The 18,451-nt window shown below is 34.1% G+C and overlaps 1 pseudogene; it reads right to left on the bottom strand.

Moving 5' to 3' along the window:
• Positions 1-11,946, bottom strand: part of LOC136155435 (adenomatous polyposis coli protein-like) — a 45,481-nt pseudogene extending 33,535 nt beyond the window's left edge.
• Between the last annotated feature and the right edge of the window lie 6,505 nt (positions 11,947-18,451).

Consider the following 18,451-nt stretch of genomic DNA (forward strand, 5'->3'; position numbering starts at 1 on the left):
GTGTGTCCTTTAGCAATTTTATATTTTTCTTCATGTGGTCTGTGTTTGGTATTTTAAAATTTCCTGTCATTATGAAGAGATCATTCTACCCAATTTCCATTTCCAAATGGTAGTCATTGCTAATAGAGAAACCCTAATGTATCTTAACTCCAGCCACCCTACTGAGTTCTCTCATTAGCTGAAAAACTTTTTGGCTCTTCACCATGGTTTTTCTAGGTAGACAACAATGTAGTTTACAAATGACAATTATTTGCTCTCTTCCCTTCTAGTTGGAAAATAGTGCAGTAGTTAAACAATTTGTTTTCTTTCTACCTGAATTAGTGGAACCTCCAAACAAAGTTAAGTAATAGTGATGAGAGCAAGCGGCAAACCATGTTAATGACTGCAAAGGTAATAATCTAATTATTTCTCTATTTTCTCAATCTAATATAATGTTGGCTTCTGTTTCTGGTACATGATTGTTTTTAAAAAAAACTTTCACTCTATTTTTATTTTACTTGGAATTTTTATCCATCTTTTCCTTGCAAAGGAGGTAACACATTTTTTTCTCATGGCCTCAGGCCTTCTTGGAATTCACTTTCATGTTCGTTAGCTGACCATTCTAGTCTTACGTGCTGAGTCACTCAAGCAGAGTTATGAGGGAGAGAATTACTATGGACAATTATTTTCATTATTCCCATTACCTAATTATTAGTGTTTGTAAGAGTTGCATACTACTAATGTAATAATTTAATAACTACCCAAATGGTGGACACTGCAATCGTCTCTCTCTCTCTGTCTTACAGTGTTGTGATGAATAGCATAAAATCCATACTTATATTCTTGCTGCTTTAACTCGACATTCCTGGAGGACATATTCTGAGAGTCTTACAGAATTACTATGTCAGAGGGTACAAACATTTTAACTTTGACAGGTAGTGCTACAGAGTCCTTCAGGACTGTACCAGTTTATTCTTACAACAGGCAGACAACGATGCTTCATATTACAATCTCTCAAAATCTCACCAGTATTACATGACACTAAACTTTAAAGCTTTTGCCAGCCTGATAGGCAGAAAATTAACCAACCAAACAAGAAACCACCACCACAAACAAAAAACAACATTATTGTATGTTACTTTTCCCTGATAACTAGTGACGTTTAAGTATATTTTAACAATGATTTATTAACCACTTGTACTTTTGTGATGGGACTACTCATACCTTCTGATTATTTTCCTCTTTGGTTGTCTTGTTTTCAATTGATTTGTAGGTGCTCCCTGTATATTAGGGATAGTAACTCCTCATATGTACTGCAAATACTTCCATTTTTGCTTTGTGTACAATATCTCTTTAGCCCTAAGCTTAATATATTTCCAGAATAAATGAATGTTTGCTGTATTTGTAAAATATGGACTAAAAATTCCTTAGAATATTAACTAGCAAAAGAACACTATATTCCAGAACAAAATTAAAATGAATACATCTGCACATATCTGGACAAAATGGCCAAGAAAGAACTCAAGTTAACCTGTTCTAGAGTAAGCTGTCTGGAATATACTTATTTATATTTATACATTAATACAGACATTTTCATATCAACATCTCATTTCTTAAGAACCTCTAAAAGCAAACACATTAACAGATATAGAAAAACATGTATACAGTATTCCATAAATTCACATTCTAAAAACGTAAATTCATATAAACCAGAGTAAAATTTCTCATAGTTTTTCTATCAACAAACAAAATCTGCCTGGTATTTTAAAATAATTTCATGAAAACACCAACTGTTACAAATACTAAATCTGTATTAATTGTATCATATAATTTAAAGTATCTTTGGAAATTCATTATATATTCTTGATTCCATACCACTTATATGGTGATAAATACCTTCTCCCAATATGTAACTTATCTTTTCACCTTTTTATTTTCTTCTTTTGGCCGTGCCATTTTGGCTTGCGGGATCTTAGTTCTCTGACCACAGACTGAACTCAGGGCCTGGCAGTAACAGCACTGAGTCCAAACAAATGGACAGACAGGGAATTCCCAAACATGCTTTTTCCCCTTTTCATTTTCTTTAAGGTACCTAATATAAGATAAATTCTTAATTTTAAAATAGTAGAATTTTACCAGTCTTTATAATTAGTCTAATGTCTTAAGAAATCCTTTCTTATGCCAATATTCTTTCTTTACATAGTTGAGGGTAGAAACATGAGAATGTTCTCCATTCAATTTGTTTCTCTTCCCAAGGTTCTTTTTATATGTTTCTCTCCTCGAATGAGACTTTCCTTTTTTCATTACACAAACACAGAAGTAAAAATCTCAAAGGATAACTGAAGTTAGCTAGCAACTAATAAGATGACCAGAATTGAATTCTTCTTCCCTCTTATAATTCCAAGGCATAGCAGAACAGTATCCGAGAATTGAAATATGAAGGCAGAATTATGTGAATACTGGTTATGCTTCCCAGCAGCCATAGTAAACTATTCTTATTTTGAACTAGTGCCAAAGTAAAGATAGACTTTAAAAAATCTTTAAGAATAAAACTTGACCAAAGTTAACAGAGCTGTAATTCATTAGATTCTTCATAGAAATCTAGCTACTACTGTTTCAGAGTTTAATAATAAATATGTTACCTGTGCTCGTTTTTCCATATCCTGGCAACTACCTAGTTGTTCTTCCATTGCAACTCTGATTTGCCTTGCCTCGTATTCCAACTGCCTTCTGGTCATATCTGTTTGTAAGGAAAACTAAAACCACAAGTAAAATGGAAATGTTAATATCTTGTGTTTATCAGTAAAAATAAAAAAGCATATAAGTATCCATAAAGAAAATGAATAAACAAATACATAAGTTATCATAAGAAAGTTATTTTTTACTCTAAGAAGTCCTAAAACTTGATGATCACTGCTAGGCTCAGCCTGGCTTTCTGATGTGAAGTGAAGAGTTGAAACACTTTTACTGCCCCACAGTCACAAATAGTTTTAATTAAATTGTACTAGCTCTTTAAAATATATATATTTATCTAGTTAAGGTAAGCCTATTTTCAGTTACCTTACAATTCTTCTGCCCTGAAGAAGCACTACTTTGAACTGTTAAAAATTAGAATATTAATGTGGACAAAATAGAAAAATCAAGGATCAGGTCCATCATCCTTAAGTTTATACCTCACTTCAGGATTCTTATGTACATGGAGACTAAATAGAGAGAACTTTCCCACATGTAAAATAAAGAAGACAGAATAAAGAAAAGCTTTTATATAAAAATAAGTTGCAAGATAACACAAACTTTTTGGTAAAAATATAAATATGAACCAAAGTTGAAACAAACCAAAAAAAGTACTTCTTCATGGAGTGGGTGTTAGTGCATTCAAAACTTTATTAGCCCTCTTAACTACAATTCCAGATGTTGTGGTAACTGCTAGGTATAAAAAATGAAAAAAGGAGAAGGCAAAGAAACTTACAAAGACATGCTCCAAGGCTAAAAGAACAGCTGGACAAAATAATGAGTGACAGTTATAACAGACCACGAAGGGAATAAGGAAGTGCTGTAGATTCTTCATGCTCTGTAAGTCCAATAAAAAGCTGCATGTGGGCAATTCCCTGGAGGTCCAGGGGTTAGGACTCCACACACTCACTGTCAAGGGTGAAGGTCTGATCCCTGATCAGAAATGTCTGACTCAGAATAGCATTCTGTAGGCCTAAGAATCCCAAAATGTGTTGTCAGGTTAAGTTAGAGAAGCTTTCACCCTTTCCCCTTGCAATATACAGACGACATATGCAGGATGCGTTCCTATAGGCATATCCACATTATGTGTTGCAACACAGTTGAAATAGTCTCCATGCTGTGAGTCATGTTATAACTACACTTATTTGTCCTCCACTTCCAAAAATCCCTTGCGCAAAAGGTTGAAGATGACACATTATATTACAATAACGTGGTTTATATTTGATGTTTTAAGCAATGCCTGGTAACCTGATAAGTATTTCTATATGAAAGCATTCTTAACCTGCCTTCCCAATATAAAATAAAAATTTTGTGAATTTAAAAATATTTATGAAATATAAGCAATTTACATTTGCTAATGTTGCCTAATGGTCTATAATGTCTTACATATCCTCTTAAATAAATGTGACTGACTATATGGTAAATTAATATGGGAATGAGCTGACAACTGATCTTTGTTTCAGGTATTAACCAATTGCTCTTGAACTGTTTCATACACAACTGCATGCAGACAGCTAGACTCTAAATACTGTACATTTTAATTACCAAAGTGAATGTTAAGCAAAACAGTGCTTTAATATTAAGAGCAACGATCCCTCCAAACCCTACTGAGTTCCTAATCCTCATACGTCCACACTCTCTATGAACTGTTCTTTCACTTGTGGTGTCTCCTTAGCTCCCAAAATGATGTTAACGACATTGTCAGGAAGGGAGATTCTTTCCCTCTCACAACCTGGATAAGTTTGTGCTCAGGAGGCTGACCACTGAAGTTTCTAGTTCTAGCTCCCGCCAGACAATGCCCACCCACGCAGGAATGTGATTAACTGCGTGTTCTGGAAAAGGTTTTTCCTTCATTGTTACTTTTTCTTTTATAATGTCCTCTCAAAACTATTAGAAAATGAAAAATCTAAGCTAAGAGTGGAAGATTAATTTTAACTGGCCTATTTCTAAAAAATTGTTTTAAAATTTATGGGTAACAGTTAAAATAAAGTCTTATTTAAAATTATTAATGTATTTCAGAAATGTTCTTATACGTGTCACCCCATGAATAGAACAGTTGACTTGGAGAGCTTGGGTGGGGAGGGAGAGGCTGACGGAATTAAGTTATTTTTTACATAGTTATATTAGCAAAACAAACAACTTTTAGTGCTTGCAAAAAGCTCTAACATCTGTGCCAACAGCTACTGTCATTTACAATAACTAGAATAGGACTCAGGTTATCTCAAAGATACCTTCACTGCAAAAACCATCTGGCACAAGTCCTGTAATATAGTTCAAAAAACAGACAGACGGTAATAAACATTTCTACAGAGTATCTTTGGTAATTCAACACGTCAAATAATAAAACACCTAGTTGAATCCTGAATCTTTTAGTTTTATCATCTCTACATACAAAATTCATTGACTATATATTTATGTTGAAGTTGGATAAAACATATTACAGTTTACAAATAACTATATAGTTATAAACTTATATACACTTTCAGATATAAAAATAAGTTATTTTGTCAAGTTACTTACATTTTCAGTTAAAGGAAGGCTATCTGTTCTTTTAGTGAGATTCTGAAGTTGAGCATAATACCAGTCTTTTTCCTTTTCTTCTTTGTCAAGGTCAGCAAGAAGCAATGATCTGTTTTTCAAAAAAAAGTTAAGTTTACACAATGCTAATATGGAGCACATAACAGCAACTCTCATAAGCTATAACTGTAATGTTTTCTATTTAAAGTAATATAATAAATAAGTGAGAATTTTACTAATTTTAGATTTCTGAAGGTGGGACTTAGATTACAGTCATTAAAATTTGAATATTAAAAGTTTTAAACTTTTTCAGCTAAATAAGATGGCAACCATTCTTACTAGAATATTTACATTTCAACCAAATGCTTTCTTCACATTTAGAGTCTGCGAATTTGATGTTGGTATACAGTTAAAAGTATAGATTTAATAAAACTCAAATATAAGAATAAAAAGTATAATAAAGGAGCAAAGAAAAGCAGTAATTATGCAAAAAATAAATTTAGAGTATAGGGAACTATTGCACGTAGCTTTCAGCTTCTTATTAGTCAAAATAAGAAATATATTATCACTGTGTGGTAACAGGAGGTTGTTCTGAGGGAGAGAGACATTTTCTTAGGCTTGAAATCTGAAGATGAACTTGTTACATAATTTCTGACAACCCAATCGATGATGTCCTCAATAACAACCTATATCAATATTCTATATCAATACTCCGTATCTGATCAATATAAACATAAATGCAAAATAAAGGGTTAAGAGGAAAAAATCAGTAGGTACAAGAAGTATATATGATCTATGTCCTTTTTTGTGACTCCTTCCCTAAGCGACCACTATTATTCTCTTATATTTATTTCCAGAGACATTCTATAAAAATGAAAGAATATATGTGTACATATGTACATGTACATTTTAAAACATAAATAATAGCATATTATTATCTGTGCTGTCTTATAACTTTTTACCACTTAAAAGTCTATCTTGGAGATCATTCTTGTACCAGAATATAAAAAGGTCCTATGTGGTTTTTTGCTAGCTGCAAAGATATTTATGAATCCATAAAAGAATAAATAATAACTGGTTCTATGTTAGAGGGCATTTAGGGTCTTTCTAATCTTTTGCTATTATAAACAGTGCTTCATTGAATATACTTATATATAACTTCATTGTACAAATATGCAAGCATGTGTAGATGACAAATTCCTAGGATATGTAAACTTTTAACTTACTGTCCTTACTAGATATTGTACCAATTTATGCTTCTGCCACCTTTGACAATATAAATGCTTCATCAAACCTTTTAGATTCTTTTACATTTCTAGGGTTTAAAAAATGGTATATCATTATGGACTTCCTTGTTTTCAGCCACACTGCACAGCTTGTGGGATCTTAGTTTCCAGACCATGGATGGAACCCCAGCTCATGGCATTAGAAGTGCGGAGTCCTAACCACTGGACCAAAAGGGAATTCCCTATCACTATGGGTTTGTTTGTTGTTGTTTTTTTTTTTTTCACTATGGTTTTAATTTGATTTCTTTTAGTATAGGTAAGTGTAAGCATTTTTCCAAGTTTAAAACCCATTTTTATTTCCTTTTCTGTGACTTTTTCTTATTTATAGGACCTCTTCTGTATTAAGAATGATAGTACTCTGTCAGTTATAAATATATTTTCTCAGTGAATCACTTGAATATGAGGATATTTTTTATTACAGCTTCTGGGCTTCACTCTTACCGAGTCATTCCCCACTCTGACTCTGTTATTAATACTTTAAAATTCTATTTGATTGTATTTTCTTGATGAATAAGTATGCATGTATGTGGAAGGTTCTACTCTTGCTAAACTTTCCATTCTTTACTGAGAAGCAACTTAAAAAATAAGAATAAGCCTTCACTTTTTGCTGCGGCAACCTCAGTAGTGGGGGAATTCATGGGAAGAAGCCAGCTCCTGGTTACGATGTGCCAACCTGGGGCAGAGGTGCTGACCAATGAGAAGCTGCCCTCTCCCTTCCATTTTTGACAACAGGAGCAGGAGAAAGCAGTGCAGAAATCCTGAACCCCTTCCACAGGCTGGGTATTACCACTAGCAAAAACATGAGATCTGATCCTATTTTTTTAATGATCCCTGGTGAGCACCTGCAGGACCCACCAGGACCAAGGCAAGGGAACAAGGGACAGAGGGAGATGCTATTTCTTCTGATTAATCTTCAATAAATTGGCCTATTTAATCAATTAATCAAGATCTGGTGCTAAAAGTGCTCAAATGAATAAGCTAATTTTAGTGATGGTACTGGAGTGAGAAAAACGTTAAGGAGAATAGGGCCAAGTTGTTGCTATCAAGTTTTAAGACTGAACTCTGGCAAAATACTCTTGGGAAGCCAAAGTCAAGAGCCAACATGGTAACAAGTGGCTAACTGATAGGAACTGATCTTATAACTCAAATCACTGTATTTAAGGCTCAAAACTGAAACAAGGCACAGACTCAGAAGCTGGTGGGTCTTTGTTGTTTAGCATATTGAAGGCGTATTTAGTGACTGTCAACAGTCTTCTTTAAAATGTAAATGTTAGCTAGGAAGTTAGACATAAACAAGGGGAGGCCTGGCTGAAAGGGATGCAAACTGATCTCTGACCTCCATCCCAGACACACCCATGAGAGCTCACAGATGCTACAAAATAACCACAGAGACTTTTCAACACATGGGCCCTGGGCACACAGTGGACAGAAAACCACCATAGGGACTTCTCCAAGTAACTTTAGGCAGTTAGGGGACCATTAAGGGCTCATGAATATTCTACATCTAATTATAAGATGGCATTAGGCGAAGACACATGGGAAGGCATAAACAACACAGCCTGCTGTTATATAACTTGAAACTGTCAATCGGCCTTGAATGTTTGACCATTTGCATTCCTCTCATTGATTGGTGGCGGGTACAAGCCCTACTCTGCACCAGGCATGTCCAAAAGGAGGAGACTGGACACATAAAAGAGGACCAAGAGGGATCCACAGGGAAGATGAGGAGGGCTCCTTTGGGAGTATCTTACTAATAAAAGGTCTGTCCGCTTGAGCTGAACTGAGCTGTAACTTGCCTGATGTTCTATACCTTTTGGTCCATTGCTCCAAATTTTTGCTGCAATGAGACAAGAACCAAGGAAGATAAATACACTGATCTGACATAAATTTCATGTCTTCTTAGTCCTCTAGCTAACTCAGGATCATCTAGAAGAACATGGCACATGTATCAGGCATTTAAATATTTGTTAAAAAGTATTACTGGCTAATGTGACAATAACTATTTGGGTGTATCAGACAAAAGTACTAAGGAGTTTTTAAAAAATATCTAATTTCATCCTCACAACATCTTTTAACTGGAAAACTGAGGTTCAAAAAGGTCATGGAGCTTCCCTGGCTGCAGAGCGGTTAAGAATCCTCCTGCCAGCGCAGGGACTCAGGTCTGACCCCTGGTCCTGGAAGATCCCACATGCCCAGAGGGTAACTAAGCCCACGCGTCACAACCACTGAAGCCTGTGCTCCCTAGAGCCCATGTGGCAGAACAAGACCCCATTCTCTGCAACTAGAGAAAGCACCTGTGCAGCAAGGAATACCCAACACAGTCAAAAACAAAAATAAATTAAGAAAAAAAAAAGGGTATGCATCTGGGCTTGAGTTCTGGCTTGAGTGTTTTCTAACACTTACGTCACTTAAACTTACTGTATCTATAGGTAATACAGAGAACAAGGAAAAAAAGATACAGAGATAGTTCTCTGACTTAAGGGATGTCTAGAAAGAAAGAACAGAAAAACAGAGGGGGTAAAATCATCAAAGAAATAACAGAATTTTCAAAAGTTGAAGAAAATAAATTTCCAGATCAAAAGGGCACAGTGAGTAGTATCCAGTATGATGAATCAAGAAAACACATATCAAGGTACTCTAAAAACTTCAGAAAAATGACTTCCTGCAAAGGAACGTGAATTAAGACTGATATGCAATTTCTCATCAGTGACACTGATTATAAAGAAGGAAAATGAGTTTGAGCCTAGACCTAGCCAAACTATCATTCAAGTACAAGAGCAAAACACAGATTTTGTCCCATAAACAAGGGCTAAATCTACCTTCAAACAACGGTGGGAGCCAGGAGGACACAGGGTATTGACAACTACATACACACACACTCTTTGTGAATAAAATTAGGCCTTTATCACATAAAGCAAAGTAAGTTCTTAGGAAAACTGGCATGCTCACATGCCTCTTGACAGAGTTCAAAGGGGACAAAGCGATGGAAGAATGTACACTCCAATTAGCTTCTGGTTTTTCAGGACACTGTTTCCTAGACTCTCAGAAAGAGTCCTGGTTCAAGATATGAAACAGAGATTCACTGAAACTCAAGAGATTAAAGAAAGCTTAACACTATTTCTGGCCCATGATTATTGTTATTTTTAGAGATGTACACATCTAAAACCAGAGAGAAAGTAGTAAAAGGTCTTTTGCCTCTCAATGAGATATGCTGGGTATTTTCCATATGTTAATATCCATTGTTCATAACTCCACAAGGTAGAACCATATTCCTATTTTACAGAAGGAAATGACACAAAAATTTAAAGACTTGACCAAGATCCCAGAGAATTTATACATTTGGACATTTATGCAAATTAACATTTATACATTTGAGTATTTCTTGAAAGTCTAATAGAACTTTTAGGAATATCAATATAATATGGTATTAATCATGCAAAAGGAATTTATAATCTCATAGGACGTACAAAAATACTTGACCAAGTGCTTGGTAACTATATATTCTGATACTTGTAGTGTGATGATTTTAACTTCAAGAAGAAAAGAATTAACACACTAGCTCTTAGAAAGGAGAACTGATTCTCTATCAGGCAACATTTTTTTAAGAAACCAAAACTGATAAATTGCTTCATTTGTGACTCCTTGAAATAGGTCTTTAATAATGGAAACCAGTCACCTTATACTAAATCTGGTAGTCATTTAATTCATTTGAAAAGATAACCAAAAAGTCAATCAAAACGCATTACATATTTTAGCCACTGTGATTATGCATACTATTCGTACATTATTCACTGTACAGAGCATCTGAGCACTGGAGTCCCAAGAAGCTGCCTCCTTCACGTTTTCAGGTGTAAGGTAAGGACGCCCAGTAATTCATCACTCTGAGACAATGAATGGAAAATGCTCTCTAAGTGCTGCTTGTGATCCTCCAACACACGCTTCATAACTCCTATTCTGTATTGCCACAAAACGACAAAATCTAGCAAAAATTGGAGCATAAAAGTTTACTACTTAATGAAGAAATGTTACCTCTCTTTTTCAAGTTCTTCTAAATAACCGGTATTTTCTCTGCTTCCATTTACAAACCCTCTTCATGGAAATGAACCCATAGGAACGGGACTGCACTCTCCTGAGCGACTAGATACAGATCCTTCTCGGCTTCCGTAAGAATGGAGGGACATTTTTGGACCGTAGTTTCACTCCAGGGAAATTACTGCTATCTAAGTTAAGTTCTAAATAAAATACAGACAAGTTTTTAATAAAACAACTGCTTTAAGTGATCTAAAATATTGCTAATGTATTATATTATCTTTTAATAATGAAACCTTAGGTTCACATTTAGCCCTCAAATTTTAAACCATTTTATAATTGAAATACATTATATATATATCACATAAAGTATGCAGGAGTACTAAATTATTGCAGTTATTGAGCAGCAGATCTATACAGGGACAGAAGAAATCCTTATCTCAAATGCTGATGACCAGAAAAATTCACTGACTACTGGTTCTAAAACAGAAACGTCCTGAAAAAAAAAAAAAAAAAAAAAAAAAAACACCAGGTCAAAGCACTTATGAAAGGGTACATTTGTGGTGGTGACCATCTTGCAATATACACAAATATTGGGTCATTAAAAAATAAAAAGTGTTCACCTTTTGGTTTAGAGGCCTGCAACTATAGATTTCTATCAGAGAAAGCCACAAATGTATATGAGTGAATGAACAATTATTTATGAACAGAATAGCTAAACTTTCCCTCCAAGATAGCTTGAGTCAGTCTGGTGGGGAAAAAGTATGTTAAAGAAAAATTAGACAGAATGTGCTTTCTTAGATTCCTACTAAGTAATAATATATTTGGGGATCCAAAAGTAATTTCTCTGCCCATCTTCAATTACAATTAAAACTTACTGATTTGACATTTGAATTTTTAAGTGATAAAACAAGAAAGACATTCTTTTAAAATTCTATTTAAAATGGCTTAAAATCAGTGTTGTGTGTATATAAGTGCAAAGATAAAGCACTTCTATTCTGAATGGAACAAAGAAGGGCACTGACTCCTTCAAATGAAGCAATGGGTCCAGTCTATAGCATAAAGCTTAATAAAGGCCTACTTAATGACTGGCAAAAGAGCAATGCGTTTTAGAAAGAGCTGAAAATTGTCAAGAAAGGTATCTAAAATAGTTTATTTAAAGGCAGTTAAATGTTATAACTGAAAAAATGACAAGCAAATAGACTTTTTACGTATTTGTACTTTAAAAATTACATCCTAATGCATGAGGCTAAGAAAATCCAACACCAACATTCTAATCAAGAGAAGCTGTATTTGGACACACACACCTAAAGCTGACAACTGGAGCTTAAAAAAATTACTTTAAAACACTTTTTAAAAATTTACCTTTAAGACGCTCTAATAAATCAATCTGTCCAGAAGAAGCCATTGCTTCATCTTCAATACTTCCTTGTAGTTGTTTAAGTACTTCCTGTAAAAAAGAACACAGTATCTCAATATGACGAAATTCTAAATGACTTTTTGAAGATATGATTTTAACTTTCTTGGCATTTAGGTCTGCTGGGGGAAAAAAGTTATTTCAGATCTATCTGAAAACATATAAAATGCAAAGTACTTTACATATATTACCTATTACTAATTATAAATAATAAATTACAGCCCAACAACAACAGTGATACTTTGTGGTGATGGTGATTACAAATAGTCTCCATACAGTATACACGGAATAGTTAAGATATTTGTAACTTCTGAAATAACATAACAAGGTGGATTACTCTCATTTTTCAGACAGACCAACTGAGACTCAAAAGATTTGCTGAAGACAGAAAAACTAAGCTTGTACCAACATGGCCATGAAAGACAGCAAATTAACACATTTAACACCCCAATAAATACCAAGCAGTTATATACTAAATTTATATACATTCTACTACATTGATTTATACTCAGCAGTTAAGTGACTGTATGCTGTCTCCTGACTTTTGGTCCATTGCTTCCTTTCCCATCTAAAGCCTTCTCTCAACAAATTTTTGTCAGAGGAGGTCAAAAACTTTCACTTTCTACTAGTTTTTCTGTATATTCCTTAACAATAATTTATACATATTTTTACATTTTACATATTCTGAGGCATCCCACTCTAGTTCACAGCAAAATCTTTGCTGGCCAAGTAGGATTCCAAATGCAAAACAATGTATTTGAACAGTTACAATCCTATAGCTATGGGCAGTGTTCCTCTATGTGAAAAAGGATCCATAAATAGATTGAAAAGAAAATCTGTCAAAAAGAGTAAATATAGTAAAGACTATGTCAGTGGTTTACCTTGATAGTGACATTAGAAGCATTAAGAAAAGAATTCCTATGTTAACAATAAGAAATAGCCTGTGACCTTAATGATCTGACCTTCAAATAAAGACCATGTTGGAAGTTAAAAGGCTTAGACAAGTAGATGTGGGAACGTGGAGGTGACTGTTATTTATAGTCAGAAATTGTGTCAGTGTATCACAACTGTGGGATAGGAAATAAATTTGCACAGGGATGTCTTTCTTGAATGAATGTAGATTACTATAAACATCAGGACACAATTCTCTTCCACAAAGTTTGAGAATTACCACTGAAAACTACCTGCAGTTTTCAGGATCCTGGGTCTCCTTCCATCCACTGCAGCTTGTAATTCAAAGATCTTTTAATCTTATCCTATTTCTTACAATTCGCAGGCTCACAATTCAACAGCTACCTTTCTCAAGGAACTATCAGTGGTATGCATTCTAGGCTTAATATCTCTTATTAGCCATCTCTTCTCTATTTTTATGTCATTATCCTGACTATTGACCCCACCAAAACTACTAAAATAATCTCCTAAATGGTCCTACCTTGCATAGAACTAACAGATTAATAAGACTTTTAAAGCACAGCTCTGATCAGGTCTTTCTTTATAGATGATCCTTCTCTACAGCCTATCATCAAGGTGTTAACAGTGAGTATTCTATAGAAGTTGGGATTACAAGCAATTTTTGTTTTTGGTTTCCTCATTTTAAAACAACAGATATTATCAAAACAAATACTGTTTTCAGAAAAAGTACAAGCATTTAAGAATTCAAAAGCAACAATTAAAAGAAATCCCTGTATATGTCATAGGACATATACTTAATTTTTGAAAATTATATGTCATAGTATATATGTCATAGGACATATACTTAATTTTTGAAAATTAATGGCACATTATTGGTTTTTAAAAAACATATTAAAAAGAAGGAAAAATTAAAATAACACCAACAACAGAAATGAAAAGGCGATGTACAACAATAAAGGATTAAATAAATTTATGGCATTAGCCGAACAACGGCATATTATACATCTGTGAAAATACTATAAAATACTTAATGACATGAAATGATAGCTATATTAAATTAAAAAGCATGCTGCAAAATATGATCCCATTGAATGCATGCTTGCATAAAATGCAGAGAGAAAAATATACACATTATCAAAGGTTACCAACATTAAAAAAATGTTTTTAAATGGGTGAGCTTGATCTCTTTCTGTCTGTATTTCCTAAATTTTAAAGATAGTGAATATACATAACTTGTAAGTTTTAAGTTTCTGTGCATATGGCTAGAAGTCTATTGATAAAAGCAATAACCATAAAGTAAATAAAATTATGGAAATTTATAAAGTTTAGAAAATTAAAATTTCAAAGCATCTATCTTGGAAAAGCTACTTATTCCAATGTGTTCTCTTAAATTATTCTTGTAAATTCTGAGTTATGAATCTCAAAAATACGCAGTTAATTTATAGATCCAGTTACTTTGTCTCAAGATGACACCACCCAGCATGACTACATTACTATTTTCTTGTGAACAGTTTGTGTCTATTCCATAATAAAAATTAAGATCATTTCTTTTCTGTTTTACTGAGACAGAACATACATGTGAAAAGCACGCCAATCTTAAATTTCTTATATAATCCAAGTATCCATGTAATTGCCACCCAGGGAAGACACAAAACATTTCCAGTATCACAGAAGGTTCCCTTTTGCCCCTTATCAATCAGTATTCATTCTCCAGAAGTAATCAGTACTCTGATTTTTGTTATCAGTTAGTTGGCCTCCTTGTGAATTGCATATAAATGAAATTATACAGTATACAGCCTTTTGTGTCTCGTGGTTTTTGCTCATCAAAATCTCTATGACACTCATCCATGCTGTTGTATGTATCAGTTATTTAATACTGTGTAGTTGTCCACTGTATGAATAGATCTCCACTGATACATCCCTTATCCTTTTGATGGGCATTTGGGTTGTTGCCAGTTTGGAGGCTATTGTGAAGAATGCTACTATGTACGTTCTTGCACTTATCTCCAGGTGGACACACGTACTCACTTCTCTTGAATATATATCTGGAGGTTTAAACCCTGAGTCACAGTGATTAAAAGAAACTGCTGAGTGGTTTTTCAAAGTGTTTGTGCCATTTTATACTCCTACCAGCAAGGTTTAAGTTTGAGTCTTCTTAATTATAGGTTCCAATTCTCTGTTGAGATTTTCTGACTCTTTATCCACTTAATCCATCATTTTTATCAAAACATTTAAAATAATTATGTTAAAATCCTTGACTGTTACTTGCTTACAACATGTGGATCATCTTGGGATTTGCTTCTATTAACTATTTGTTCTGTTGGTTATCAGTCATTTTCCTATTTCTTTGTATTTCTTGTAACTTTTAACCGTATGCCAGTCATTATACATACAAGAGCAGGAAAGACTTGAGATTAGAGTTTCCCTTACAGAGTTTGCCCTTTCCACCACTGGGGTCTGATTTCCTTCAACCAATAACTGAAAATGGGTTGCAGATGCAGTTTAAGTGAAATTCATATGAGATTCCCTAATAGCTCAGTTGGTGAAGAATCTGCCTGCAATGTGGGAGACCTGGGTTCGATCCCTGGGTTGGGAAGATCCCCTGGAGAAGGGAAAGGTTACCCACTCCAGTATTCTGGCCTGGAGAATTCCATGGACTGGATAGTCCATGGGGTTGCAAAGGGTTGGACATGACTGAACGACTTTCGCTTTCACATCTGATTTGGTTTGCTGAGTTCTCTGAATGTATCTCTTCTCTTACACTGAGGCTGAGACCTGCTTTAGCAGGACACTGCCTCTTAATGATCTGCTTCCTAGTCCTCCCGGGCATCTTCCCCCCAACAAGACTCAGCTAACACCCCATGCATTTGGAGAGAATGTGAGACACTAGTCATACACTTGGAGCCCTGCTAAATGTCAATGCTTTGCACATGTCCACGTCTTTGCCCAACGGTTTCCTTCCTCCAGTGGAGTCTCAATGCCTGTGCCAATGATTAATTATCGGTGTGTTACAGAATCAGTAAATACCCCTGGGGAAGAAAATTACTGGTGATCCCAGCTCATCTAGAAAGGACTCTTTCCTCTTAGGAATTTTAGTTAGTATAGTTCTTGATGATTTCACAGTTCTCCAATGTCTTTAAAAGAATGGTTTTTGTTTTTATCCAGTGTTTTCTAATTGCTGCGGTAGGGCTGATCAATTGCTTGGGGTTGCATACTGAATACAGCCTAAAAAGAAGTCCTTAATTTCAAAGAGGTTTTAAAAGATGCAGCACAACTACAAAGCAATTCCAAACAAAATATTTCAAAAAATGTTTTGAGAAATGACAGTTTTTAAAATAAATATGTAATTTTAAAGGAGAGAATATTCATTTGTATTTATAAATTCTGGAAGTTTGGTTTTAAAAAATTAATCATATAATCAAACATTATTTTTAAAAAGTTAAGATTTTAGAAACATGAGAGAATTAATTATTACAGACAAATATACTGTGGTCATATAAGTGAATAGAAAATATGAATGAGTAACTGTGTCATTTCAAGGGAGTTTTCAACTTGATCCACTTCTGTTTTCCTCACTATGTCACAGTTACTGATATTTTTTATTACTAGATAAAAGTATACTTGGTAATTAAATCTTCAAAATAAATTATGAACTGTGCCAATTTGAATTTTTACTTCTCATTTTTTTCTTACACTCTGAAAATACAAGATACTCTCCATATACATGGTTTTATAGTTAAAACAATTTATAAATACTTCATTTTGCTAAAATACAAGAGATATAAATGGTTGGTTAATATTTTACCTAGATATATTTTTCTACACCATGCCATCTTTCAATTTAAATGCTTCATACTTCACCATATTTTGGAGAAGAAAATGGCAACCAATCCAGTCCTCCTGCCTGAAGAATTCCATGGACAGAGGAGCGGGACAGGTGCAGTCCATGGAGTCACAGAGAGTCGGATACGACCGTGCAACTAACTTAATTTTTCACCATATTTATCATGCTGCGATGCTCAGCATTTTAAAGTAAATCACATTGACTTCCTGCCCTGGAGTAAGAAGTATACTATATAATTTCCCTTAAGTTTAGCTATAATTGCTGCATTCTTATTCTAAATCCCACAAAATCTGCAGTTTATTTTAATCACAGAAGCATCAAGTATATCCATAAATGTAGAGAATAATGTAATGAACTCCTATGTATCCTCATGTTAGTTCAAACATTATCAACTCATGGGCTTCTTTCATCTATGCTTATAACCACTTCGTCCATTCCCCCTCAACCCAAATTTATTTGAAAAACAAATCTCAGTCATCATACTGTTTCTTCTCTAAAAAAATTCTACATGTATATTTAAAAACGGATTCTTCCTAAACACAACCACAATGCCATCATTAGAACTACAAAATAAACATTTTCTTAATATTCTCAAATACAGTCAATGCTCACATTTCCTTAACTGCTGTACACATATTTCCCTGACTGTCACACACACACAGAATATTTTTATACTATCAATGACATGTAATCAATAACAAAGCAGTATTCTCTTTTGCCACTAGATGGCACTACTGTATAAATTTCAGAAATCCTGAAATAATGTAGTTGAAAGAGACACACCTTGCCATCCACAGGGTGGACACATTACACAGGAACGATCAGCAAACATAATACAAGATCATATGATGTATTACAAAGTCTAAAAAGTTATTTTTTTGAAAAATAACCATTGTTTCGGATTAACTTTAATCCAATGTAGTAAGTTCCAATGTTTCCAAGTGTCTTCATTCACACATCAGTATTTTAAGACAAAATAAACAGAGCATGGTTTTCTGTTAGTACTATAAAGCTGCTGCTGCTTCTTTTTTTTCAAAAAGTTTCTTGAAAGGAGATACATAAATAACTTCAGTATAAGGGCATAACTGCTATGATACCATACACTAAATCCTGAAGAAATATGTGGATGGCTTTGCAAGGATGTCTGTAAAAACACTCACTGAGCAGTAATCAATTCATGGTTGAATTCAGACATATCTTAAATACTAATATTCATGATGTATATTCATGACCTCATTCCTAAGAGGCCAACCTGGTATTCCATTGCAGAAACTTAAGGATCTGCCTTATAGTGTTACTCTGAGAGACATTCCACATTTCAGCATTTCCATCCATGGAGATAGATCTAAAGGTATGTTAAAATGTTTCACCAAAATGAAGTTTCAATTTGCTCAAGTAGTTTATAAAAATAAAAAACTTGAAAAAGGGACTCAGAATTCTGCACAAGAGACATTCAGATAGGTGTGCTAGGAAGAATTCTCTACAAAATATACTTCTGAAGCAGATAAACCATTAGTCTTGCTGGGGAATTTAAATTTTGTATCTTTAAACTTTTAAAACCACGTGTCATGAACAATAATTTTAGATACATTATGCTGATCAGTGTTAAAATATCAAGCTACGCTTTTTTAACCTAGTAGGTAATTGATTCACAGCTGTTTTCATGGTTTGCAGTGAGAAAAAAAAATGCTTCTTTATAGTCTATAGAAAAAAATATTTCTTTATGAAGGATCT

This window comes from Muntiacus reevesi, unplaced genomic scaffold (genome assembly GCF_963930625.1).
Source record: "Muntiacus reevesi unplaced genomic scaffold, mMunRee1.1 SCAFFOLD_148, whole genome shotgun sequence".
Classification (NCBI taxonomy): Eukaryota; Metazoa; Chordata; class Mammalia; order Artiodactyla; family Cervidae; genus Muntiacus; species Muntiacus reevesi.